Source organism: Lissotriton vulgaris, chromosome 10, assembly GCF_964263255.1.
Source record: "Lissotriton vulgaris chromosome 10, aLisVul1.2, whole genome shotgun sequence".
NCBI classification, from domain to species: domain Eukaryota; kingdom Metazoa; phylum Chordata; class Amphibia; order Caudata; family Salamandridae; genus Lissotriton; species Lissotriton vulgaris.
Window position 1 is genome coordinate 1,130,025,233 of NC_141698.1, and position 25,873 is coordinate 1,130,051,105.

The 25,873-nt window shown below is 45.0% G+C and overlaps 1 protein-coding gene across 3 annotated transcripts in view; it reads left to right on the forward strand.

Moving 5' to 3' along the window:
• Positions 1-25,873, forward strand: part of LOC147689446 (SLAIN motif-containing protein-like) — a 274,817-nt gene that overhangs the window by 34,084 nt on the left and 214,860 nt on the right. The window contains exon 1 of one of the 3 annotated variants that reach the window (XM_086942216.1): positions 19,960-20,076. The exons of the other annotated variants lie outside the window; for them this stretch is intronic. The gene's annotated coding sequence lies outside the window, so the exon portion shown is untranslated. Of the gene's footprint in view, positions 1-19,959; positions 20,077-25,873 lie in introns of those variants that run through there. 3 annotated transcript variants of the gene reach the window in all.

Below are 25,873 nucleotides of genomic sequence, written 5' to 3' on the forward strand. Positions count from 1 at the left end.
TTAGTTGTCACTTATTTCTTTTTTATATATGCAGTAGCATTCATTTGTTGTAAGGTCCTGAAGAAAGCAAGGACACCTTTGTCCACAATTTGCTGAAACATGTCTACCTGGTTCCACCTCTAGACAGCGCATTTCTTAAACTGTCTAAACAAATTTTTAATATTGGTGGAGTGAGTATCACCCGAATAAATTCTGTTCTATACTCCCTCATCCAATTTTAGAGACATTTTTCTATCTTATTTTTTCACACACTATTTTTCTTGCACTGCACTCCCTCAGTCACACCACACTCTACCACTTACTGGTCTCGAGAAGTGGTATATCGTACTACTGTTTTTTCAGTAGAAGAGATCTATCTAACATCTCGGTCTCATTCTGCTCAAAAAGAACACATCTATGTGGATGTTTTTTGAAGAATCCCAGATGATGAAGGGCGGTTCCGAGTGGTGACTGATGGGTATCTCTGACCATCTACTAGGATGTCATTGAATACCACTGTTTATAGGTTGGTATAGGGGTCTTTTGTTATCTGTTTAATTTTTGTACACTACAAACCCACACACTCTCTCTCTCAGACCCTCTGGTACTCTTTTGTTGTTCTAGGATACGTGGATATACATCTTAGGTGCTAGTGTATCATAATGATCTGTTACGTACAGAGTATCTCGGTGAGGTACCACCATCAATCCTACTGTAGAGTTCAAGATCGTTGTTGCCCAACATAATCTCCCCTCACCCCCAAATAACCCCTAACAAGAAAACATGAGTGGTGATGTTGAAGTAATGTGCAACATATATGGGATACATCTAAGTAGTAACAGGGGTTGGACCTTGGAATAGAGTATTGAGTAAGGGGGCAGTCGCCAGGCTCCTTCCAACTTTAAATTTGAACGAGGTGGAGCGCTCCTGTATGAGTGGGGCCAGTAAAGAGCAGGAGGCCTGTTGAAAGGAACCACACTTGTGGGCCCCAGATGTATTCCAAGTTTTTGTAATTTTCTAAAAGAACATCAGCCATCCTTTCCATAGTTATGCCCTGCCATTGCTGCGCATGCCAATAGGACAACGTGGGAGCTCTAATCTTCTCCCAGGAAGCCGCCATGGCCATTTTAGCTCCCCGAGGAGGAAGAACAGTTTTATATTTTCTTTTAGAGTGTGTTCACTTGTACTGGAAAGCAACCACAGAGCTGCAGGTTCTTGCAGTGAATGCCGTGTACAGACAGTGCACTGCAGCCACTGGTACAGGGGGAGTTTGATTAGGGTCAGGAATGAGGGCCAGCTCATGATCGGTTTGGGACATTTGTTGTAGAATGGATCATTTCAGTGCAACACATTTATGGGAGTGATTATGTTCAGTACACATCGGTTATTATCTGATTCTACTGATGAAACAATATGGCATCTAAAAGTATTTGAACAGCCTCTGGTGATTGTGAAGTATCACATAAAAAACTCCACTTTTGCCTAGAATAGATTAATAGTTGACAGTATCGAAGTGTACACCTGCACCCACAGTGATACTTGCGTGCATGCTCCCTCAGAAATAAGTCTGCATTATTCTTGTTTTAGGTCTCGCCTGTCGATGCGCAAGCGCATCGAGCAAGGCGAGAGTATTGGCACTTATCCGCTCTTTATCCACACTGCAAGGAATCGTGGCGATTCCTTGCAGTGCACGAGAAATTTAAGCTCAATGCGCATGCGCATTGAGCTTAAATGCGCGTGCACATGCCCCCAGCCGCCTGCCTTGCCTACTCTCTTCCACAGCCTCCCCCAGCTCCGCCCCCTCACTACTTGATTGCACGGCCGCTAGGCCGTGCCTCCCCTACTCTCCTCCCCCCTCCTCCTCTCCTCCCTTGCCTGCCTGCCGCTAGCCTTGCCTACTCTCTCACAGCCTCCCCCAGTTCAACACTTTGGCTCTCTCTACACAGCGAATGCATTGATTCTACACCTCAACCCTGGTTTTCTGTACCTCCTCTACAATCTGCTTATATGCCTCTCTGTGCCTTCTCATCACACCCGGCCTCTGTACATACAAAGCAGTGACACTCTGTAAAGACCCATCACTCGGACTATCAAACTCTTCTTTACTTTCGGTTACGTAGTTCCGTACATTTTTTACATCATCTGCATAGATGCCAGGCATCTAATTCACCGTCACCCAGTACCCGACCTGCTCTGCAGACATCCATCAGGACCAAAACACTGGACAGACCCTGCACTATGAACAACGTGTGTGCAGCGGGGCCACCTCAGCACTCAAGATCTACAGCGTTATCAGCACTCAGACACTGTACCTTCCTGGCAGCGAGTGGCTGCTCGGCTTTCCTCTTCATTTTGCCGTTGGACGTTTCTCTGCTACTCGTCTGTGAGCTGTTCCTGCACAGCACACTTACACATGTGAGAGCCACACTACCATGCTGCTAGTATAACCCCGCCTTCCCTGCCAAAATTCCCACCCATCACAGGGGCTGGGGAAAATATACTGTAGTTTGATTGGTTAATGCGAGTGGAAACTTAGCTCTCCATTGGCTAACAGGTCCTTCCGTGTGTGGAAAATTAACTCAAACTTGGTGAACATTATCGGCGTCATCTTGCCCCTTTTCAAGCCCATTCGTGCGCGTAAGCGGCAGCCATTTTGAACGCCATGGCCTCCCTGCCCCTCGCTGATAGCCAGCGCGTCTCTCTCTCTCCCTTAACCTCGCAAGCATCCCCCCGCGCACTGACAACCCCCGCTCTCTCATGCCTTGGGTCATAAACCCCTCTTCAGCGCAGCTTCACCACTGAATCCCATCCTGTTCCCAGCGCGACACCTCCCCTCATTCCTTTCATGGCCTCAGATCCTTTTGATGCAAACCCCTTTTCCTGTGTCCCCGTTTGTCTTCCTTGTTCCCAGGCCGCCACCTGGCCCTGCGGATACTGTTTATTACCCCGTACAGTAGGAAGCTTCCCCTCCCCATCAAAAGACCCTCGAGCCGATCAAAGCCCCCACTCTATGAGATCCGATCAACCCCATGCATTCCGTGAATCGGCGGAATGCCCTGCTGTGCGACAACCATCACCTGTTGTGACCGGGGTGGGGAATCCAACTGTAAATGTATGTGGGAACGGGCCTGAAGGGGAGATTCCGAGGATGTTCTTTCTAATACTAAAGTGTTGCGAGAATGTGTTATGTGCAATAAAGGTCATAAACCCTGGTATAAGAGGCCAGGCCTCAGAGATGTGGTTAGAGCACCTCGTGACGATACTTGCTGTCTGAATTGATGTGTTCTCCTCCGGAGAGAATAAAATCCTCGTTTCCTGCCTTCCAGTCTCCAGCGCCTGCTTCTTCATTGATTAATATTGGTGGGTCATAGAGGCGATACCGCCGGGCAACATAAAAAGGGTCTTTGGTTACCGGTTGTCTTTGGAACCCCTTTTTAACACGTGGCCAGGCAAACTAGTGTGTTTGCCCCGTAGTAGTTTTTGCCTTCCGTCCCTCTTTCTCTATAACAAGCCATCGAGAAAGAAAACGGCATTTAAAAACAACGTGGTTCATATATAGAGTAATGTGGTTAAGGATGCGGCCATCTTGTAAGGTCAAATTTGTTAATTACAGTGTACCGCCTCTGGTTCCAGAAGGATTATCAGCGATATTTAAACCATAAATCCTGAAAACGTATTGGTACATATTGTATTAAAACATCATTAAACGCCTTATTTAACAATTATGAAACTGAAGGTTGAAAAAGGATATGGAAATTCTTATAATGTTATGGAGAACATAACTGGTTGATTTTTAAACAATTTACTTCTGACATATAGCTACTTGATCTAATATACTCTTACAGACATCTATAATTCTGTGGTACAGGAAGATGCTTGTAGGGACGGTTAAATAACGTAGAGAAATCTGCTTACTTGAATTCAAGTATTTATTGTGACAAACGAGCTTGGGGAAGATAAGGGGGAGTGGCAACGCAGAGTAGAAGGGAAGTCGGAATGCCAACATATGGAGTTGACGTCAGTTAAATACAACATGAGAATTCCACTATTAAGTGCTTGAAATAACCAATTAAATGTGAGCACGTGCAGTAAATAAACAGAACAACGAGACCTACAACATCTCCCTTTATAAAGAAGCGATTAATTCACTATATAATCCTCCAATGCTTTGGGTAACTTTGACATTCTACCAAAACTGGTGCAAGTAGCCTCCCAACCTTCATGACAAGTTAGTAACATCTTCATTTGCTGTGGTAAGCATGGGGACTTCTTTCCTGGACACAACATCACTCAGTTTCCTCAACCTCAACCCCTCACTCACCCTCACCCTCACTCACCCTCACTCACCCTCACCCTCACTCACCCTCACCCTCACCCTCACCCTCACTCACTCACTCACCCTCACTCACCCTCACTCACCCTCACTCACCCTCACTCACCCTCACTCACCCTCACTCTCACTCATCCTCACTCACCCTCACCCACCCTCAACCCCTCACCCTAACTCACCCTCACTCACCCTCAACCCCTCACCCTCACTCACCCTCAACACCTCACTCACACTCACCCACCCTCACCCTCACTCACCTTCAACACCTCACCCTCACTCACCCTCACTCTCACTCATCCTCACTCACCCTCACCCACCCTCAACCCCTCACCCTCACTCACCCTCACTCTCACTCATCCTCACTCACCCTCACCCACCCTAAACCCCTCACCCTCACTCACCCTCACCCACCCTCAACCCCTCACCCTAACTCACCCTCACTCACCCTCAACCCCTCACCCTCACTCACCCTCACTCACCCTCAACCCCTCACCCTCACTCACCCTCAACCCCTCACCCTCACTCACCCACACTCACCCTCACTCACCCTCACTCACCCTCAACACCTCAGCCTCACCCTCACTCACCCTCAACCCCTCACCCTCACTCACCCTCACTCACCCTCAACCTCATGCTAAAGATTTACAAAAAACCCATAAACAATTCTAAAAGCACTAACTCTAATGCTGCGAGACCTATTGCATTTCTAATGCGTGTTGGTTGTTGCAACCATATATATTGTGGTAGCTGGAAAGGAAGTGAGAAAGAGGAACTGAAGTGACGGATGTTGTGAATTTAGATGCTGAATTTGCAGAGGCTGTTTTGTATTTATTTCTCTCTCCGACCCTAAGAAGTGATTGACATGGATTTCTCTGCAGATACATTTATTGGAAATTGTGTGTGATGTGATAAATAACGAGCCACACCAGTTTATAAACTGCTGCAAACATTTTCTTTTGGTGTAATCCACACAACTCGTTTCGACCCTGTATGGGTCTTGATCACTTGACCTGCAGTGTGGTCCGATGCATTTTTAAAACACGACTCCATCCTGAAAAACAACAAAAGACGTTAAAATAATCGTGCTGCGTCGGCCGCACTCAAATACATCATGGTATTCGTTGTTTGTTAATCAAATACATAAATACATCATGGAGTTCGTTGTTTGATTATAATAACAATGTTAAGCCAACAATTTGGTACTGGTATCATATTGCACAAAATTGTGATATATCGTAAATTAACTGCCACATTAAAACGTAATCTCTAAATCCATTTGTTTCTCTGCTAAAATAGCTTTTCTCTGTAGGTTTCGAAAAACCTCTCACATGGTTTAAATGTACAATACATATTCAAGAAATGACTCATGACGGGCTAAAATAGCCTAATTCGGAAAGTCTTAGTCCAGGACTCGATTTGCGGACAGCAATTGTTCTTTCAGACGTCATACCACTCACGGGGTGTCCCAATAATATTCTATTTCACTATTGCCGCGTTATCCACTTCAAGTTCTTTATCCTAACATCCCGATGGACACTATTCACAATTCATTGCTTCCCCAGCCTCTTTCGTCCTGTAAATATTCAAATCAACATTGACATTCCTCCAGCAGCAATTGACTTAATGATCCGGCATTAACTTTTACCTCGCAATCCGAGACTGTAGTTCTAATACCACTGCTCCTTGGATCACAAATCCGTCATGTAATATATGACCCGTACTTTCTACGGGCATTTGTTCAGCGAGTCCGTTGTTTGTTACACTGAGGCAGTTCCAATACCACTGCTCCTCGGTGCAACCGTTATCATTTACATCGAAAGTTCTCCGCCATCAGTCAGTTTGTACATACTGGGCACAAACTACCCTTCATAAGCCTTTCCCGCCCGCTGCGACACACTGCTGCATCAAGTCTGGAGCACATCTTGATACCTTATGATGCCGCTTTCCCATCCCTTGGAAGAGGCCCTGAAGCCCTTTTCGGATCGTAATCACACCTAAAGATGTTGGTTGACATGTAGACTTTAAAGTTTTATGAGATATGCTCCAGACTTATTGCAGATGTTTGTAACAGTGGGCGTGAATGTCTTTAGAAGGATAGTTTGTGCCTAGAATGTACAATCCTGACTGGACTTGGAGCTTGATAAGTAATTGAAACATGACTTTAGGAGCAACCATGTCTCTATTGCTTTCCTTAATTTGAAATACCTGACAATGATAGTTATTCTCTTTAAGAGTTTGACCTAGAGCTTGCATGTCTTGAAAGAGGAATCAACTTTTTAGTATGTGTATAATGTTCCTCAAATGGGCATTGGAGCTAGTTTGGACCTGGTATTTCTCTTACAACTTTGCAGTTTGAGTTTTGACTGTGTGAAGATATATGCAGCTCCACGGATCACCTGATGTGCTGTTCAGAGTACCTTGTATGATGTTCTCCTGGCCACCTAGTAGCCAATGTAGACCTTTTGACGGGCGAGCTAATGTGGTCCTGTATACTTGGGTTTATGACTTGTCTGGCTAGTATATTAGGAATCACTTGTATTTCGCTTGTTACATTTGCGATTATTTTATGATTCTTTCTCATTTTTACACTATTGCTAATTAGATTCCTCTGTAACTTGTGTACAATTATGGTATCAAATGTGCCCTGTGATTTATTGGTGGAGTACAAATTACGCTGTTAGAGGGGTTGTATGAAGGATTTAGGGTGCTCATGGTTTCAGCTTTTAATATTTTTTTGTTTCTAGTTGGGTACTAGCATCTTTTTGATTCTTGCTGGTATGGTTGAATGAAGAGTTTGTAAAGCACGCAGATGCCTGAAAAAGGTGTCCTGGCGCTGTGGGTAACAGATTTGCAGCAGAAGGAGAAGAACAACTTTAATTCCACTGATTAAACTGTGGCATCAAACATGTGGATTTTAAATTGTTTTCTAAACTTGCCTAGATTGAATTGGGCCCGTAGCATAGCTGTAGTGACTGACAGGGATCCCCCTCCCAGCCTAACTTTTTTTGACCTTGGGTGTCATTAGCAGAAATTTAGAGTCCGAATGCAAACTGCGAGGTGGTAAATACGAGGAAAACAGTGGATACATGTAGGTCCTTTGTCCTGTCTGGTAATTAGCTTATTGGCATTTGCGTAAAGACCTAAACCAGCTTCTTTTAGCAATCCGTAGCCAGTAAAGATTGCACAGATGTGATGAAATGTGCGAACCTCTGTTGAGGCCTACGACTGTGCGTGCTGCTGCATTTTGTACGAGTTGCACTCTTGGTAAGATGTAATATGGAAGATCAACTAGCAAAGAATTGCAGTGATCGAGTGTCCATATTATAAGTGCTTGTGTCAAGGAGGAAGAAAAAGGATAACCTTTCTTATAATACAGAGAAGAGAAAAACCGGTGGCAGCAAGAGTGTTAGTATGTTCTTGAAAAGAAAGTATGAAATCGGAAATAATTCTTTAAATTCCTGGCATGTTCGAATAGTGAGGGAATGGTTCCAGTCACCAGTTACTAGTCCATAGAGCCAGGTTGCTGGAAAGCAAAGGTGTTTTTTTTTTTTACTGTTTAGTGTCAGTGAGTTACGGTTCATCCATCCAGATTTCTCTTTGAGGCTGGAGGAATTTTTTTTAGATTTTTCTTCAGTGTTCCTGTCTAGCATCAAAAAGAGTTGTTGCCGTAGGTGAGGAACTTAAAACCATTAGAGTTGATAAGTTTGGCTAGAAGGGCAACATATCAACTAAACAGTGTAGAGGATAGAGTTGGACACTGCAGAACCTCTGAGATAATTGACCGGGCAGAAGAGCAGAGCGTTTCGCTGTGGTCCTATAGACCATTGGCAAACAGTTGTGGATAGTGCCCGAGATACACCCTCCCTCCCGTTGTCTGTGTCTTCCCTTCTTTTTGTCCAAATGTTAATGCTGTTCAAACTTGTATTTATGGTTCATTAATCGAAAACCTTTATTAAGTAAATGTTGTAAGCTCTGACTGCGCTACTGACAGTGGTTCCAGAATATAACAAGCATTGGCATAGCCAATAGGTCTTGCTTTTGGGACCTTCTAAGTTTTTAGTTATGCAGCACAATATCCTTGGTGCAACCACATCAACTGTTGCGTGGCTAAACACTTATAAGGTCCCAAAGGCGAGACCTATTGGCTATGCCAATGCTTGTTATTTTTTGTTCTTGTGGGAAATCGGGCTAGTGCCAGGAGGGTCAAGGGTGAGTGCCAGGGAGGTGAGTAGTGAATGCCAGGAGGGACAAGAGTGACTGTCAGACCAGGAGGGTCAAGGGTGAATGCCAGGGAGGGGAAGGTTGAGTGTCGAGAAGGGGGGGGGGGGGGGGGGAGTATGAGTGCCAGGGGTAGCTGCCAGGTCAGGGGGATGAAGGGTGAGTGTCATGGAGGTGAAAAGAAAGAGTCAGGAGGGTCAAGGGTGAGTGCAAGGGGTGAAGGGTAGCTGCCAGGCCAGGGGGGTGAAGAACTAGTGCCATTGAGGTGAAGGGTGAGTGCCAAGGGGGCGAGTAGTGAATGCCAGTAGGGACATGGGTGAGTGGCTGGCATGGGGAGGGGTCCTCTCAAGTGGGAAACACATGAGCGCATCGAAAAGCAGGGAGGTGGCTATGAAACAAAGTGCTTTGTTACACAGTGTAACTAAATTCAAAATAAATTGTTTAGCAGAGCGAATCGGACATTAAAACCAACTGTCAAAAAGAGAAAGGAATGCTAAGAAAAGGTCCGATCCTAAATGCAGTTTAAGCTGGACCCCCCATGATGCACTGACATTTCACAGTCGCACTGACTGGGTGTCGTGTTAGCATACAGACAAAAGGACGAGTTGAGACATCAAGTGCACGGGGGGAGGGGTCATGTCTGGTGATGGTATGTGGGTGCTGTAAAATTCACAGGGTCAAAAACCAAACCTGCTCCCTGGCTCACCACTGACGCCCACTGACCCAGCTGTGGAATTTAAAGACTTTTTAATTTTAGGAAGAAAGAGATCTTCAATGGAACGATAAATAAACCTTTTATTTTTTTTAAAGAAAAATAATTAAAAGTACAGGTTATCAATACCACTATAGAGAGGCAAGTTATTAGAAGGAGCCATTGATGTTAAATCGACAATGGCAGCGCCTTTCTGTACTACTGGATCTTCATTGATGGCCATAAACGTTAGAATAGTTTCCGGATGAAAGCATGGCAATGGTAAAAGGGCTCCTAGGCGGAGCGCACAACACCGGTTCAAACACCCCTGCTGTTTCCGGGCTCACCTCTGACACCCACAGACCCAGGCATCGACTTTAAAGACGCGTTTCAAGTTCTGCTCTTCGAGCGCAAGAAGAAAGCGTTCTCCGGCGGCATCAGAACAGGGACCTTTTTTTGAATCTGAAGAATAACATTTAAAAAAATCTCATCAATGGCATGGAGGCATATTTGGCAAAACAAGAGAAGGCACGCTATCAGAAGGGGCCGGGGCCTGTATTGTGGCCGCGAACTTGAGCACCGGCTGTGTTTGTCAGGAAGGTTACTCTGCTTTAAAACGCTATTCTAACACGTTTTCTGCACCTCAGATAAACGCGTGAATTTGCAGTCTGCTTTCAACTCTTCAAGGTTGAGCCTGTCTTATCAAAAGATCCGAGCCGGAGCTGCAAGCAGTGATCCCGTGTTGTGGCCGCGCAGACAAGAAAACAAGATAAAAGAATGAGGGGTAAAGTTGGTTTCGTGAGAGGGAGGAAGAACTGACATGGCGCCAGCGGAGTGGAGTCGAAGGGACTAACATACAAGACGTGCTCTGTGGTGGGGAGGGGGAAGGGAAAAGTGGAGGCGCCGAGTGTGACAGGGAGGAAGGACTGACATGGCGGCCAGCAGAGTGACGCGATCTGTGGTGGGGGAAGGGGAGGGAATTCAAGCGCAAGCAAGGCGAAGAGAGGCACGCAAGGCTAAATGAGCCATGACAGAAAGTCACATGGCGGCTGCAAGCGTAACCGCAAGCTTGAGGCCAACAAAAGCGTGTGGTAGGATTTTTAAAAGCCCACTTACTAAATGTCTCTAGGCGCATGCTCTGGCTCAGGAGAGACCCAAATATGTACAAAGGTTTTCAAAGTTTAGCAATATGAGGCTATGTACAAAGCTCCCAGAATGCTCGGATTTAATGCAAATATTTGCAGAAGCTTGAAAGCAAGATTGATGATTCTTTGCTTTCCAAATAAAATGTTCATAAAAAAATGAAAGCAGGAAAAAAAATACGCTAAACTACTGTAAAATTTCCGGTACCATTTATTTACAGCATGGTTTAGTAACATATGTTGATGCATGCTAGTGTTTCCCAAAAATATTCATAATGGAAAATCAGTGTACCCAGTTTCAATAAGATTATGGGAAACTGAAATAAACAAGTATTGGCACAGCCAGTAGGTCTGAAATTGGTGGTCAGCTTTTTAGATTTGTCAATGTGTGAATTTTTTCGCATGGTTTTTTTTTGAAACCTTATTCGTTTGGGAGCTGCTGGGCCATCACCATTATAACAAACATTGGCAAAATAAAAACATTTTTTTGATCTCAAAAAGCACACACTGCCACAGTAGTTAATGGCACTGAACAAAACTACTTTGTGTGCAGATATGCTCCTTGTGAAAGAGCAGAATGCGGTCACTCACAGTAAAGCTAGTCGATGTAGAGAGAGCAAGACAGAATTTTAATAAATGCAAAAGGTCATGTTCAACGCCAGACCAAATTAGGGGTCCAATAAATAAAGCAAGTCTCAAAAGTGCACCCATGGTATATTTCTTTGCATTAAGTGCAGCTATACAGAAGTTGGACAAGATATAGTACTAGAAAATATTTGTGAACTGCATTTTGGCATGAGCAAATATGCATGTGTAGATTTGCTCATCCGAAAATCTGAGTGTTTGCAAGTTCACTCCCCCTCCAACCACTGTTTTCCCCAACTCTGGAAGAAGGACTACGTCTGCCAGTGTCAGGAGTAAATTTCCAACATTTCTCAGTATGGGAAAAGATTAGAGAATAGTTGTCAATCCTTTAAAACATGCAAGTTTGTAGATTTGCAAAGACTCAAAAGGGCTTTCTAACCCTGGAACTATTGCTTACCACTACCTTCAGCCCCAGTATGTAGATCTGTGGCAACATAAGGGGATTGATTGCAAGTATTCGAACGCTACAATGGTATGAGCCCTGGCATAATCAGAGAGGCTATATCAGAGCTCTTATATAATGAGATTGCTGCCATAATTTGTCCCCACACTACATGGCTCCAAAGGGACTAGTGGATTTTGTTACTGGACAAGTAGATTTATGAAGCAAGTAGATATTTTTATTAAATTCCACACCCCTGTGCCTACCATATACAATTTACAATGCAAGTCTCGCATTTGTGCAAGTTTGATCTATTGGCATTGTAAATGATAATGCCATTTTGGGTTTTAAAACTTAAATAAAAGGCATTGTCGGTTACAATGCCAATAGCTTAAACTCACCTAAATGCGAGACCTGTTGTATTGCAAATGCTTGTTTGTTTTAGATGTGTACAGTTTTTGATTCCTTAGTGGGTTTTTTGGTGAGTTGGTTTGGTTGGAGAGGTCTGAAGAAATATTTTGAATTCAGTGGGGTGGACGCCGTTGACTAGGTTCAGAACAGAGGGCTTGTACAGTTAAAGATATTTTTCTGTTAATTTATTAAAATTGTGAGGGCTTTTCACCCCCTTTCACAGAACAAGGTGTTAGTCAAGTCAATAGATGAACTTGTCCGCCAAGGACGCAACAATCGCAATGGCTGCTATATCGTCAGGAATAATGCTGTTCTCGAATGGAGGGACAGCTGCTCTTCCACCTTGTGCTGGAGAGGCCAAGCTCCTGCCTAGTTCAGAGATTGGAGATAGAAGTGATCTCCTTCATACACAATTCTTATGCTCCATAAACTAATTACGGGTGGTTTTGGAGTCTAAAGTTGGAGATAATTGAGAAGGTGTGCACTCTAGGTTGAGCTCAGCGATGCTGCTGCATTTTCACGCCTCACATATTACGTGTGGTTTCATGGTTTAACAACCTGAGTGTACAATGTTTGCCGATGTGATGTGTTGCGATTTAATTTACATATTTGGTTTCCAGTTCTGTAACATTTCAGGCACACGTCTGGAGGTCCCAGAAAATGAGGTGACAGACTCGGGATATTTGGTCTATTGTTATCTACATCTACACCAAATCTATCCTGTCATCCGACAGCAGAATCTGCCATAGTTAGTGCATGCGCGACTGTTGCTGAGGGCTCCACCCGTGTCGCAGTGGTCTTACCAAGGAAAGGCTAGTATTGACAAGCCAATATTTGGTGATCAAAGCAAACACAAAGAGATGACTGACGGAGCGCTGACACTGTTCAGACACTCACCCCCAGTCACAGATCTGGGTTGAATCCATCATTGTTCTTTAGCTCAGTTCGCCATTTCAGTTCAGACCCAGCCATCTCAGTTCAGACCCAGCCTTATGCAAATCCGTCTTGACCCTATTTGGTGATTGTCCAGTCAATATTTGGTGGTTGTCCGCACCTATGCCATGCGTGGATATGCACAGCTCTGCCTCTTTCCTTCACACCACCTGGTTTGATCGAGGCAGGCCCAATCCCATGTGCTTTATCATGTCACTGTGGTAAGCAGGTGATACTGGCATCTGCTGTAAATGGGCTCTTTAGTTTACATTTAAAGTGTTTCCATTAGGTAACGTTTTCTAGCATGACAATTGTTAAACAATGTAGCTGTCTTCTTATTTGCTTAAAGACCTTTTTTCCTCTTAGCTTTTTAAAGTTTGTAGTTAAATGCATTGAAATGTATATTTTGCCATAGCTCTTGAGGAAGAGAAGACATTGGTTGAAGGCTCTTTGTGTGGGTTGGAAAGATGGTGGACGAAGGGGCTGTTGAGTGCAGCGGTCCATAAATAGTGAGCACATAGCCATGATCAGGGAGCTCGTGCCCGGCACCCTTGGGTAACCGTGGGCTCTACAAGTTTCAATCACAGGAACCTTGTGTACAGTGTGAGCTAAGGGTTGGAGAGGGCAACTTGATCATGCCTTTTTTCTCAGCCCTGGGACAGTCAGGTGGCTCATGAGCAGCATCCTGTGTGTCCCTTAGCACTGGGGGACTATTGCTCTGATTGGGTGCCCAAATACTCCTATGGCTCCTGACCTTTCGAAGGTTGCTTGGGCTTGCAGCCAGGTTGTATACATCTGGTTATTTATATAGCTGGCCTCTAGCTATCAGTTGCTTTCAGTGTTTGTTGGTGGGGTGGAGAGGAGAGTGAATCCTCTAAGGTGGTGAGATGTGTTGTGTGAAGTGGTGCATCCTCAGCTGTTTATTGAACTGAAGGCGAGTTAGTGCTTTTGTCATGGGTACAAGGATGTTTAGGTCAAAAATAAATTTATTTAGGCAGAAGCCATAGAAATGTACAATAAATAAAATATAAATGCAGCTATAAATATAACTCTTTAAGGGGGATAAAAACTCAATTGACATCTATTAAAATCACAAACTGTGCAAATGTTTCTCTCGCAGCAAATAGTATAAGTTCCAGCGGATGAGTACATACCGGGAGGCTGTTCCATATCCTGACTGCTAAAATGACGTAACATGTAAGTATTTAGTAGTAATTTTGGGCGGGGCAAGGGGGAGTGGTAGGAAAAAGGGATATGCTACTACAAAACTAAACAAGCATTGAAAATGCAATAGGTCTCGCCTTTGATTAAGTTAAAGCCATTTGCTTTGCTAATGGTATTGTTTTCTAGCTTTGCATTATTTAGTGTATATTTGTGATATGTGCATATATTTGCTCTCCCCTCACCCCTTTCGTCTGTCTCATGCTATTGTAATCCTCACTATACAAAATTAACACACATACTATTCTTCTATTCATTCACCTCCCAAATCTGACACTGCTCTTTTCCTACTAACACTATGCTTTAAACTACTACACAGCTAACAAAACAATTCTAATTACATACAACTACAACATATCACAAATTTACACTAAATAATGCAAAGCTAGAATACAATACAATTAGCTATGCAAATGGCTTTAACTTCACCAAAGGCAAGACCTATTGTATAATACTGTACACCTTCTATTGTCTAGATTAGTGCAGAACAGTGGCCAGGTGCAGTGGCATTGAATTACAGTACAATAAGGGGCTCATTGTACCACAATTATTGGTGGTTTTACTAGCCAACACGTTTATACAAGTGGTCTACTTTTCATGCTTCCACTAGAGCCTATGAAATCCTTGGTATGCCACTGACTGTGTCAACACTAACTCTAAACGGTTATACTACCCGAGTCCTGCTTTGCAACTACCCTAAACTGCATGCAGCAGTAATGGTGGATGCAACTCAAACACAACGAACATAAAAAAAGCGCCACATCAACCCTCTTTCTATTTATCAAAATATGCGGGTCTGGGTAAGAACGGCAGTGAGTTTGCAGACACAGAAAGCAAGACATTCTGTCATGCTGCGTTCTTCACTCAGAGCTGCTGCTTTCAGAACGTGATGGTTACCATAAAGAACTTGTGATTAAATACAATCGAGGAAGACCTGAGATTGTGCCAAATGGTTCAGAAGCTGCAAACCGATGGGTAAAAAAGACAAGAGATTTGCGTGTGTCGGCATAGCTGCAATTTGTTACCTTTATGTATGCAGAGACTGGCGGGGAAACCAGTTGCGAGGTGCGCTTCTACGACAGACAAAAGTCCAGCGAAAAGCATGCCTTGTGTTCACTCTTCAAAGACCCCTTTTATGCCTGCATTTTACTTATTAGTCAGACCCGCTAAATCAAAACATAGGCTTCCTGCAGCCGGGGTGATGCAAGAGAATACTTGCATGTGTGTGTACTCCAAGCAAAAGCGTTGAATCAGACTCATTATCATGCGATTGTCTGATATCTAGGGCTGCACAGCTGCAATAACCCAACCCACGGGGGAATTAATGAATATTGCGAGCAAACTGTCTTGCTGGGGGTCAAGAGAGGGTAAATCCTCCGTACACTGTCTTTCTTACCTCAATGAACTCGCGCTGAATATGCATCCATGTGGCTTGATTTATTATTTTATAGAGCGCGCGAATGCCCATGGGCGTCTTGGCGCTATGACAGTAGATGGTGTTCAGGATTGACCAAACAGTCTAGCAGGCGGCAGTAAAGAGCCAGGTTTTCACTGCTTTTCTAAATGAAAGTAAGGATGGACTGTTTTTTATAGAGGTTGGGAGCAGGTTCCATACTTTTGCTGTATGTAGTAGGAAACGTCTGCCTCCCCATCTGGCTCTTTTTGAATTTCGGCACCAGGATCAGTTTGGCTTGACTAGATCTAAGAAGCCTAGTGGGTTCGTACTGTTTCAGACGAGTTTTTGAGAACTGAGCGCCTGACCCATGAAGTGCCTTGTAGGCCAGACACAATGATTTAAACTGAATTCTTTTGGCGATAGGGAGCCAGTGCAAGGTTTTTAGTTTGTGGGTGATTGGCTCATATTTAGGAATGTCAAGCCCCAGCCTTGCTGACGTGTTCTGCAAGCGCTGTAGTTTTGCTAGATTTTGCACCTTAGCTCCGGCATACAGGGCATTCCCGTAGCCTAATGTAGACAAGGCAAGGGCGGTTACAACGGTTTTCCTAGCATCCATTGGAATGAAGGGCAATAGTTTTTTGATCATTTTCAACATGAACCAGACTGATGAAGCCAATTTGCTGGCCTGGGCGTCGAATGAGAGGTTGTTATCTAAAGTCATACCTACATTTTTCACCTTTTCTCCTGGGGCCAGACAATTGCCCAGGCTGTCAGGCTACCACTCCGGGGACCAGATGTTTGGATCACCCCCCAGCACTTCACTTTTTTCCCCTTTTAACTTCAGACAGTTGGTAAGCATCCATTGTCTGACCCGAGACATACAGGATCTGAATTTCTCCGCCGTCTCTTTCACGTCCTTGCTAATAGACACCACTATCTGGGTGTCGTCGGCGTAAGATACCAGGGTGAAGCCGCTTTCCCTTATGATTTCAGCTAGTGGGGCTACATACACATTAAAAAGGGTCGGCTTAAGGAGGACCCCTGGGGCACTCCACACGGGGAACTGAAAATTTTGGATCTTGCATCCCCCAACTCAACTGAGAAAGTTCCGTTACACAGATACGAGGCCAGAAGAGCACATGCCGAGCGATGAACTCTGACCTCGGCCAGAAGGGTCAGGAGTGTCTCGTGGTTGACCGTATCGAAGGCCGCCGATAGGTCCAGTAGTACCAAGGCGGCCTTCCCTCCTCCATCCAAGACACTCCTGAGTTCTTCCACCGCCGTTAACAGAGCCGTTTCTGTCCCATGTCCCTCTCGGAAACCGAATTGTGAGTGATCGAGTATGTTTCCCTCCGCGAGGAAAAGTGCCAGCTGTTTATTCAGCAGTTTTTCGCAGGCACATGGGTAATTTCTTACATGGGCAAATCAGACAAAGCTACACATAAATGAGGTGCCCACAGAAGGATAAAAGGAGGATGGCAACCAGAGAGAGGGAGAGAAAAGAGTACAAATCAAGATAGACTTAGAGAGAAGATAACAATCAGCAGGAGAGGAATGAGAACGTGGGGTTAAGCAAAGGGAAGAAGCTAAAAAGGAACGTGCAATCAGAAGGAAAGGGGGAATTTAGAGACGGCCACAATGACAACCGGAAACAAGCATTTGCAAACCAGCGCGGCCGAAGCGGACCGCGCTTGTGCAATTCAAGCGGACCGCGATGAAAATGAAAGGGGGGAATTCAGAGACGGCCACAATGACAACCGGAAACAAGCATTTGCAAACAAGCGCGGCAGAAGCGGACCACGCTTGTGCAATTAAAGCTGCCCGCGATGAAAATGAAAAAGAAAGTGCTTCCAGGCTTTTCAAGAAGACCATGTAAATCAGTCAGTAAATCATCCTGTCCCTGTGTGCGGGGCCAAAAGTGGACAGGGTGGTAACCAGGAGGGGCTAAAAAGCCTCACTTACAATCATCACACTCCATTTAGCATACGTTATGGCGCAAACCAACCAGAATAATGGGCAGAGCTGAAAGTCCACTTCGGAAACTGTATCGATTCCAAGAAGCCCTCGCACAGTGGGCAGCGCATGTGTGCTGCAACGCCAGGCGAGACCTAAAAAATGCACACACTCACATAAGAGGAAGATTATTATTCACAAAACTTTGTTCTACTCTAGGCCTGATAGTGATAAAACAGTCTTAAATGTACTGCAGCCTTGGAGTAAGTTAAGCACCTCACGTGGTCAACCACTGGTACTGCGGCACATTCCAATTAAAAACCATGGAGACAACCTATAACACGAACTCCCATAAGAAATGAATACATTATATTTTAAATTTAACATATATACCTCTAGATGTATAAATATACAATATATGTACATTTATGAATTTTTCCTCTAAAGACTTAGTCATAATTATTGCTAATTTTTAGTGAGTTTATATATGTATATATTTATATATAGCATCATTATTATACTATAATATGTCATTATCTTTTTTAATTGAAAAGCATTACATATGATTTTAATTTTGAATGTGAAAATACTTGGATATAAATTATATATACATTTTTTTACCTTGCTTTAAAAGTTCTAAAAGTGAATTCAATTTATTAAACATAACGTAGACCCAGGTTTGTTACAAAATATAAATGTTAGGGTGAGCGATATTGCAAAGTATTGTTAAAAATATATACATTTACATTCAAAATATAATGCAGACTTAATTTTAGGAGGTAGTGTGCTTTATTTTTTCTTTAAAAAGTCCTAGATCAATATTGTGTGTCTACAATTATTTTACATGTTTATTTTACAATGATAGTTTTTTTAAATAAAACATTTTTTTTTTTGTAAATGTCACTGTTTTGAGAGATCGCAGAGACTTCCACAAACAGGAAGAAAGTTACTAATGCTAGCGTTACATTCATAAACTCAGATATAGGAGTCGGCACTCCCCGTATTTGAAGGTCTGGGGACTCTTAAGCCTACATTTAGATGCAAATCTCCACTATGAAATGCTGAATGGCAAAAAAGTTGTGTTAGATGTAGGTGTAGTAGTAGTCCTAATTGTGAGAAGATTTATATATGCAATCTGAATGTGGCCCTCTGTCGGCAGTCCTGCGGTGTCCTGCTCACAGGTGTGTCGATCCACTGGAGACGGTGAACTTGGCCGTCAGATACTCGGGGGTGACAATGCTGATGAATTGGTCAATGGTGGTAGTCTTGAGGATGGTTTCACGTGTTTTTTCTTGTGTTTAAATGAGTATATTTTTGGCACCCCTGTGTTTATCTCCTTTACTTTCTTTTTGTGCTCCACTCGTACTCTTGGACCTGCCGCCCTGTTCTCCTGTGTGTTCCTAGACCTACTTGTGGTACCTCCTGCTTTGCTAATATCTTCTCCTAGCACATATATTGGACAAAATGGTCTTTACAAACCGCGTCTGGGTATATAAGTCTGTCCTGAGAGCCCGCCTCCTTGAGGTATTCAACCTACCTGGAATCACCTGCTAAAAGTACTACCGGTTGTTTTCTTGTCTGTTTCCCTCAGGGTTCTCTTTGCTTGGTTAAAAGCTCTATATAATACAGATGAGGTCCATTCCGTCAGACCCCAGATCTATCATCTTGTGAGCTGTCTTGGTGACGTGATCTGACATGGAGAAGGGTACATCTTTGAATGGTACTATCCTGTTCATGTGTGCACCCAGCGAGGATCCTTCCGCCAGAGCTGGTTCTTGAGTCCTAAACTTGTCGAACACCTAAAACCTCATCCTGGGAGTTAAAATGTGGGAGATGAAGTCCTCGAAGAGGCGGGGCCACCAGGATACCGGGTCTGCTGATTCGCCCTCCCATAGATACTGGCTGTAAAGTTTTCCTGGTTCTGTACTGTGCCAACTTTGAGGTACCAGGTGGCACCCTGAACATTTACCGGGCCCACTTTGTGATTTCCACAGGTGCCTTGACGGTGCGCCATGCCTGCCCTGGGCACCAGTGGTAGAGGACCGGAGGCGCTACGGATAGTGCCTAGTAACCCTTGCTAGCTTCGGCCGTCAGCGCTTTGGAAGTAGTAGCTCCCCACAGATCCAGCCAGAATCCAGCGCTGCCTGGTTTCCAGGTGTGTATCTGTTGGTTTCTTGGCCTTTGACCAGGGTTGGGCATCGTGTGGATTTCTGGCTCTATTTCCTTTGGGGTCCTGGTGAGAGGCGTTCACCCGTGACAGCGCTGCTAGTCACCTTGTTGGTATAGCGCGAGCTAGATCGACAGGAGGGCATCCAGGCGCTTTACAAAGCATCATCCAAGCAACACCTATGAGGCAACAAGGTGAACGTGCAGAGAAGTGAACGTCAAACACCTACACAGGGGTTAAGGGTGAGGTGGAATGTCCCATTCTTTCCTAAGTCTGGCATCAGATGAGAGAGTCAGTGTATTGCATGGCCGAGTGCCCAGCCTCGAGGCGCTGCACGTCCCTTCCGAGGTGGCCTGGCGCAGGCTGTGGCTCCCAGCTGCCGGCTCTGGGCCTCTGTACACGTGTAATGTTTGTTGTGAGTGAGCCGCACCCTCCTGCCCGCAGCTCACCAGGTGTCCGGGGGAGGGAGGGGGTGCTGTTTAAATGCCACAGCTGCAGGGACGCGCAGGTCCTCCTCTCCATATCCCTGCTTCTCTACACAGCGCCAAGTGCATGGCCTAGAAGGTGCCCTCCGGAGTCGCCAGAGCGCCTTGAAGCCGCCCGGCCAGGTTTGAGATGTTTATTACCCTGACGCGCACACAGCATCCGAGCTGTGTCTTTCTACAGATGTGACACTTTGTGCATTCTGGGGTTCCCCTGCTGGGGTGGTGGGTGGTCGCTGAGCGTCGGTCACTGGACTCCTTCCCAGGGGCACAGATGCAGCCCCGGTTCTTTCAGTGTCTGCCCTTGGCCCGAGTGCTGTGCAGCATGAGTGGCCCTGGGCACAACGGGGCCAGCCTGTCTCGGCCATCTTAAGAGGGAAGGGTCACTCTTAACCTGTGCTTTGCACCTTGCATGTGTGCGGGGGCCTCGAGGCGCGCAGCAGAGTTAGTTCTTGATCACGGACCCCTCGCATAATGTAAAAAATTTTCAGTTCTGTTCTTTCAATCAAGGATTTATAGAGCCAGCAAATCACCCCTGAGGGCTTCTAGGCGCTGGAGAGTGTAGGTTGCTCATTCGAACAGCCAGGTCTGGAGTCCCCCCTGAATTCACGGAGTGATGAGGTGGTTTTGAGGTGCATGGGAGGCAGGTGGGGGGCCTTCTAGGCCTCCATCAGCAGCTTGAGCTGGCATCTCTTCTGAGTCCGAAGCCAGGAAAGTTTCTTGAGGTGGGCTGTGATGTGGGGGTCTAACTTGACTGCAGCTGCGCGTCCTGCAGAAAATGAATATTTTGTGGCATCAAATGTAAACCTTTATCATAACCTTTCTATTGTGTATATAAAAGTGAGATATTTTACTGCATTGTGGTTGGCAGTTTTGATAGTTGACTCCATTATCTTTGAAGTACTGGATATTTTCTAAGCTGATAAATGTATGATCGGGAGAAAAAAATCTTAATCCTTCTCCCCTTGTACATTTCATCTAAAAATGTTGTGCCGTCTTCATTGGAGTGTTTAAATTATATCTGTACATTTGCACTCTCCCTCACCATGTGTTTGGTCTTGGTCTGCCCTTGGTCTGCTGTTCTCCCTGGGCCATATATAACCATTCTGGCTTAACAGACTATGCAGCGTCCACAGAAACGGTGACACGACACCGCAGACCGACATAGAGCAGAAGATCGCATCGACTGTCCATATGAGACTACTAAATGTATCTGGCAGGAATCGGGTTATGCATTTGGGAGCAGGGCACTCCTGCCATCTCAAGAAACCCACTCTGGCGAGATCAAAGCACAGTTCTGAGTGAAGCTCAGCCCTGCCCGCTCAACCCCTGGCCGGTGTGGCCCAAGCTGCAGGCAGTCCCCAGAGAAGTGCATGTGAAGTTCAAGCAGCGCCAACAATTTTAAAGTAAAGAACACACAACAGGAACGTTTCCAAACCAATTTAGAAAAATCGAGTAAAAATTATTGAGCAAAAAGAACCCAAGTTCAACAAAATAGATTAAGGTGAACCAGAGAGATGGATTAAAAAAATGTATGCCAAAAAGCGAAAGCCAAGCTCTGTGGAAAATGAACGCCTTGCAGGGGTTTGCAACCTAGGTGCAAATCCAGGCCAACCTTGATGGAGCACAGCTGGAATACACCAAGTGGGTTGTCCCGGTCAAAGGTTTTACCTTCTGACTTGTTGTCCAGCTGCTGGGAAAGCGGTTTCTAGTAAGTCCTGCAGCCCTTAGCTACTCAGAGCAGGTTTCTGGGCACCAGGCATCTCTACAGCCAGGTCTTCTTCAGGGCCTAATCCTCTTTAGTCCGTTGAATCCTCTGTGTAGACCAAAGTCCTTATGGTATTTGTGCTTTTAACTCCTTCTGTGCTCATGACCAGCTCAGCTCGTCCTGAGGCACAGTGGCGCTGTGCTCATGACGAGCTGAGCTCGTCATGACACGCGTGGCGCTCACACGCAGGGCTAATTCCCCCGCTGTGCTGAGCGTTCTGAGGAAATGGGCGTGGTTATGACGAGCTCAGCTAGTCATGAGCACAGCGCCACCGTGCAGGGTGACCATCCAAGCTTGTCACAAGCACCTTGGCGCTGCACATGGCCCGCAAGCCCCCCCCCCCTCCCCCCCCACCAGCGCCGTGGGGGAATTAGCCCCGCGGCGAAGGTGTTAAAGCAGGCAAGCAGGAGGCCAACCGCTTGAACATTGGAGAGTAGTCCCCTGGGTGGCAGCAGGATTTAGGGATACTTAAATCTGTGTGTCCTCTTTTTCCAGCAGGAGGCAGACGTCCGGATTCTTCTTTCAATAGGGCCTAGTGGTGGAAGTGCCAGATGTATTATGTGCACTAGCCAATGATTGGAGAAATTCTCCGACTGATTCTTAATCATTTTCTAGCAGACCCCCACCTCCTTTACAACACTCACTGTAAAATTACACGAACCCTTTTTTCAAGATGGCAGAACCCAGCTGCCTGTCTTCAGCTTCTTGGCCACTTCGCTACCCGAAAGGGTCAAAACTGACTTACCCTTCTACTGTGACTGGAGCCTTACTGGCTTGGGTGGACCTGGGGATGGCTAGAAGAAGCTCTCCAAATGAGAGAGGTCGTGCTTAAGCAGCCCTTGTTCTGTCTACTTCCACCTATCTCATTCCTGCTAAGTGACCAGCAGTTAACACCCATTGTCTCTTCCTTGGCGGCACACAGATAAGCCATTGTCCTCTGACCCAGAGGCGTTACCTGTCCTGGCCAAAGATGTATATTTCAGCTCTGGAATAGGATGGGCCTCAGAACTGGTTTTAAGCCAGTTCTGGCTCAGTTAGCCTAATATACATATTTACAAAGTTACTTTTCTGCTTAAATTATTAAAAATCCCCCTTCACCATTATGGAAATGACTTTGAAACATTTTTCGAGCCCTTTCTAAACCGGTGAAAAATAAAGATTTGAATCCCACCTAAGCTCAAATCTATTTCCTGGCCTCCATAGACAAATACCTATTGGAATTTATTTCAATGTGAGGGCGCACAAACTTAAACATGTAGTGTTCCATACTTTTATATATTAGCTCCCTGCTCTGTGTGTTAACAAGGCAATTATAGTGGTGACTTATGAATATATAAAATAGGATATTCCTACATGGCAAAGGCATTGTCATATGCAATGTGTCATTGCAGTGCATTTAAACTGCAACCTAACCAGAGCACAGGTGCTCCTGGCAGACGCATGCTTGTATCACATGTTTTTGGTGTACATACAAACTGCAGCCCACATGACATTTAACTTTCCATGCCATAGGTGCACTTACAGGGTACTCCTACGGAAAGCAAATAGAGGGTTCCAATGCACAGCACGTTATTCAGTGGTTAAATGCAGTGTCCTATAACCAGCCAAAATAGGGTCTAGAAAAAGGAGGAAAACCTGAGTGACCATGGAGAAAAGGAGGATTTGCTACACTATCCATCTAGATTTCTTAAGGAATTGTCTTCCTGTTACATATCTAATTAAAATATTGTTTTTATTCAACAATACAACTCTGCAGGGAAGCACAATTCTTGCCAAACATAAGAATGGGAGATGTTACTTTAACCAGGACTCTTCCGTCTCTAATAACTTTCCATCAACCGAGTGAACTTGACTTCGGATAAAGTTTTCCATTTCTGGGTATTAATCGTGTACGTGACATGCACATTCTTCATTCCCCACTTTTTATGTATGCACAGTGTGCCCTTGCTTTGTAGTTGCAGGTGTACTCATTAACTTTCTTGCACAACAACATATCCCTTGATAAGTCCTTCTGAATGATCACTGAAAGCTTTTTTGGTCTCTTCGCTTGCAAATATCTTTTTTTTATTTAGGAAAAAAGCCTAAAAGGGCTTTAGGACCGCCATTTCTTACCGTTGGTTGGCTTCATTGTCCCTCTTGTTTTCTTGCTTCTCATTGGTCAGCGGGTCAGCTTCAGTTTGTCTTTGTGGGTTTGTCTGGAGCATAGTCTAAGCATAGACCAAATACGGATTGATTTCTTTATTAGCTTGATTAGTGTTCTTCTGCCCTGCGTGCACTGGGATTGCTGTACTTCAACCCCCACCTCACTTGCAAGACAACTTGATTACCAGTTGGTGGAAACTGTTGATTGTGCAAATCACGTTATATTGTAAACTTTTTTTTGTAAAGCGAGCAAACAAGTAATCATTTTACAAAATCGAGTAATTTTCAGGCTACAATGTGTTTCTGAGCCATGAGTGTGGAAACATAAACCTTTTGATGAATTAAACACACTCTAAATCATAAAACTGGTAATCCACAAACATATATTTTGTCCGCTTGAAGCTTTTAATGATTATGAAGCTATAAACATGCTCTCTTGCTTGTAAGACTATTGCCAGACAGGAGTTTTTAAGAATTACTGTTTGCCTTTGTGTCACATTTACTTATGTGTTGGTGTGAGAAAGTGCCCTATTTCTGCATGGTTGCCCCCCCCCCCCATTTTTCGTGAACTGCTGATGTGTTTTGACTGAGTGTGCCCTGGGCTCCTGCTAAACAGGTACCCAGGGCCTATGTTCTTTCCATAAAACTGTATTGAAACCCAAACCCAATTGGCATCTCTGGCCACAGGTCAGCCCCTGGTAAATGGTACCTCAGGTACCCAGGGCACTGTGACCAAAGAAAGCCTCTAAGGGCTGCAGCACTTATTGTGCCTGTGAGAAGTTGGCCTGATACAAGGTGATCACTAGAACTAGTGAGCATCATATATCGGGCCAAACAACCCTTATGGTGATTGGTTGTAAGTCAAACTTATAGACCAGCTATCCTAATGGTAGCATGGACAAAGCAGTCTTAGGCTAAACTCTTTTGGCATGTGAAGCCAGCTGTTTTACCACATATAACCAATTGAATACCAAATGAAAGGACACCACACAGGTTGTTATGAAAATAAACAGTATATTTATTACTAACAAACACATCTGAACTCTTTATGAGATCAGAGGGCTAAGCACATGACAAGACTTGAGGAGAAAAATACGATAAGTTGCACAAATTACAATTGTGCCCTAGGGGCACGATAAACCATATACTAAGTAAATGGTATAAGGAAATCGATAGAAGGAATGGAGCTGTCCAGAGGCTGTAGGATCACTGGGACTACACTACCCTAACCTTAGGTAAGGGGCAGGAGGCCCACGGGACGCGTGTGCAGAGTGTGAACTCACACACGAGATGCGTAACAAAGTCAATGGACAGTACAAATTACGAAAAGGTAAGTAATAGACAGTTCCGACTAGTTAGGACTAAAACGACTGGATACCTGGACACTAGGAGAGTCAATCTACCCTTGAGCACCGAAATGCTCTCGTTACCTCACCCACTGGCTGCGGGTGCATAGGTGTGAAAGTGTTGGGTTCCCGCGTCGAAGTCTATGGAGCCTTGAAGAAAGATACTGCAGGCGACCAGGAGGAAGATGTCCAGAGCGATCCAAGGGTGGATCGAGGAATATGAAGACCTGAAAGCAGAGGGGACAATGTTCACAGTCACTAGCCAGTGACCAGAGTAGAACCAGGAAGGAACCAGATGCTGTTGTCGCCATCAGGTGAAGAGTGGACGCTTGACTCTGCACCACGTGGACCAGGAGGTGTCTTCGACGACCAGGATGGAGGCACGAGCTGTCCCACGCGGGCTCTCGCTGTCGGCGGTGTTGGTTCCGGATTCGACGTCAACAGGCCTTGGCAAATGCAACCCACGCAGTGAGTGGAAAAGGCGTCTGGTGCGGACCAGGAGGGTCCGGGGTGCTTCTCCTTTGCAGGGAAGCAAGGGCCAGTCTGTAGCAACCAGACCAGCGGTGTAGATTTCAAGGATCGTCGTCTAGGAGGCCACTAGCCAGCCGGCAAGTGACCAGACAACGCGTCGAGCAGCAATCAAGCAAAAGTGCCCCACGCAGATCTC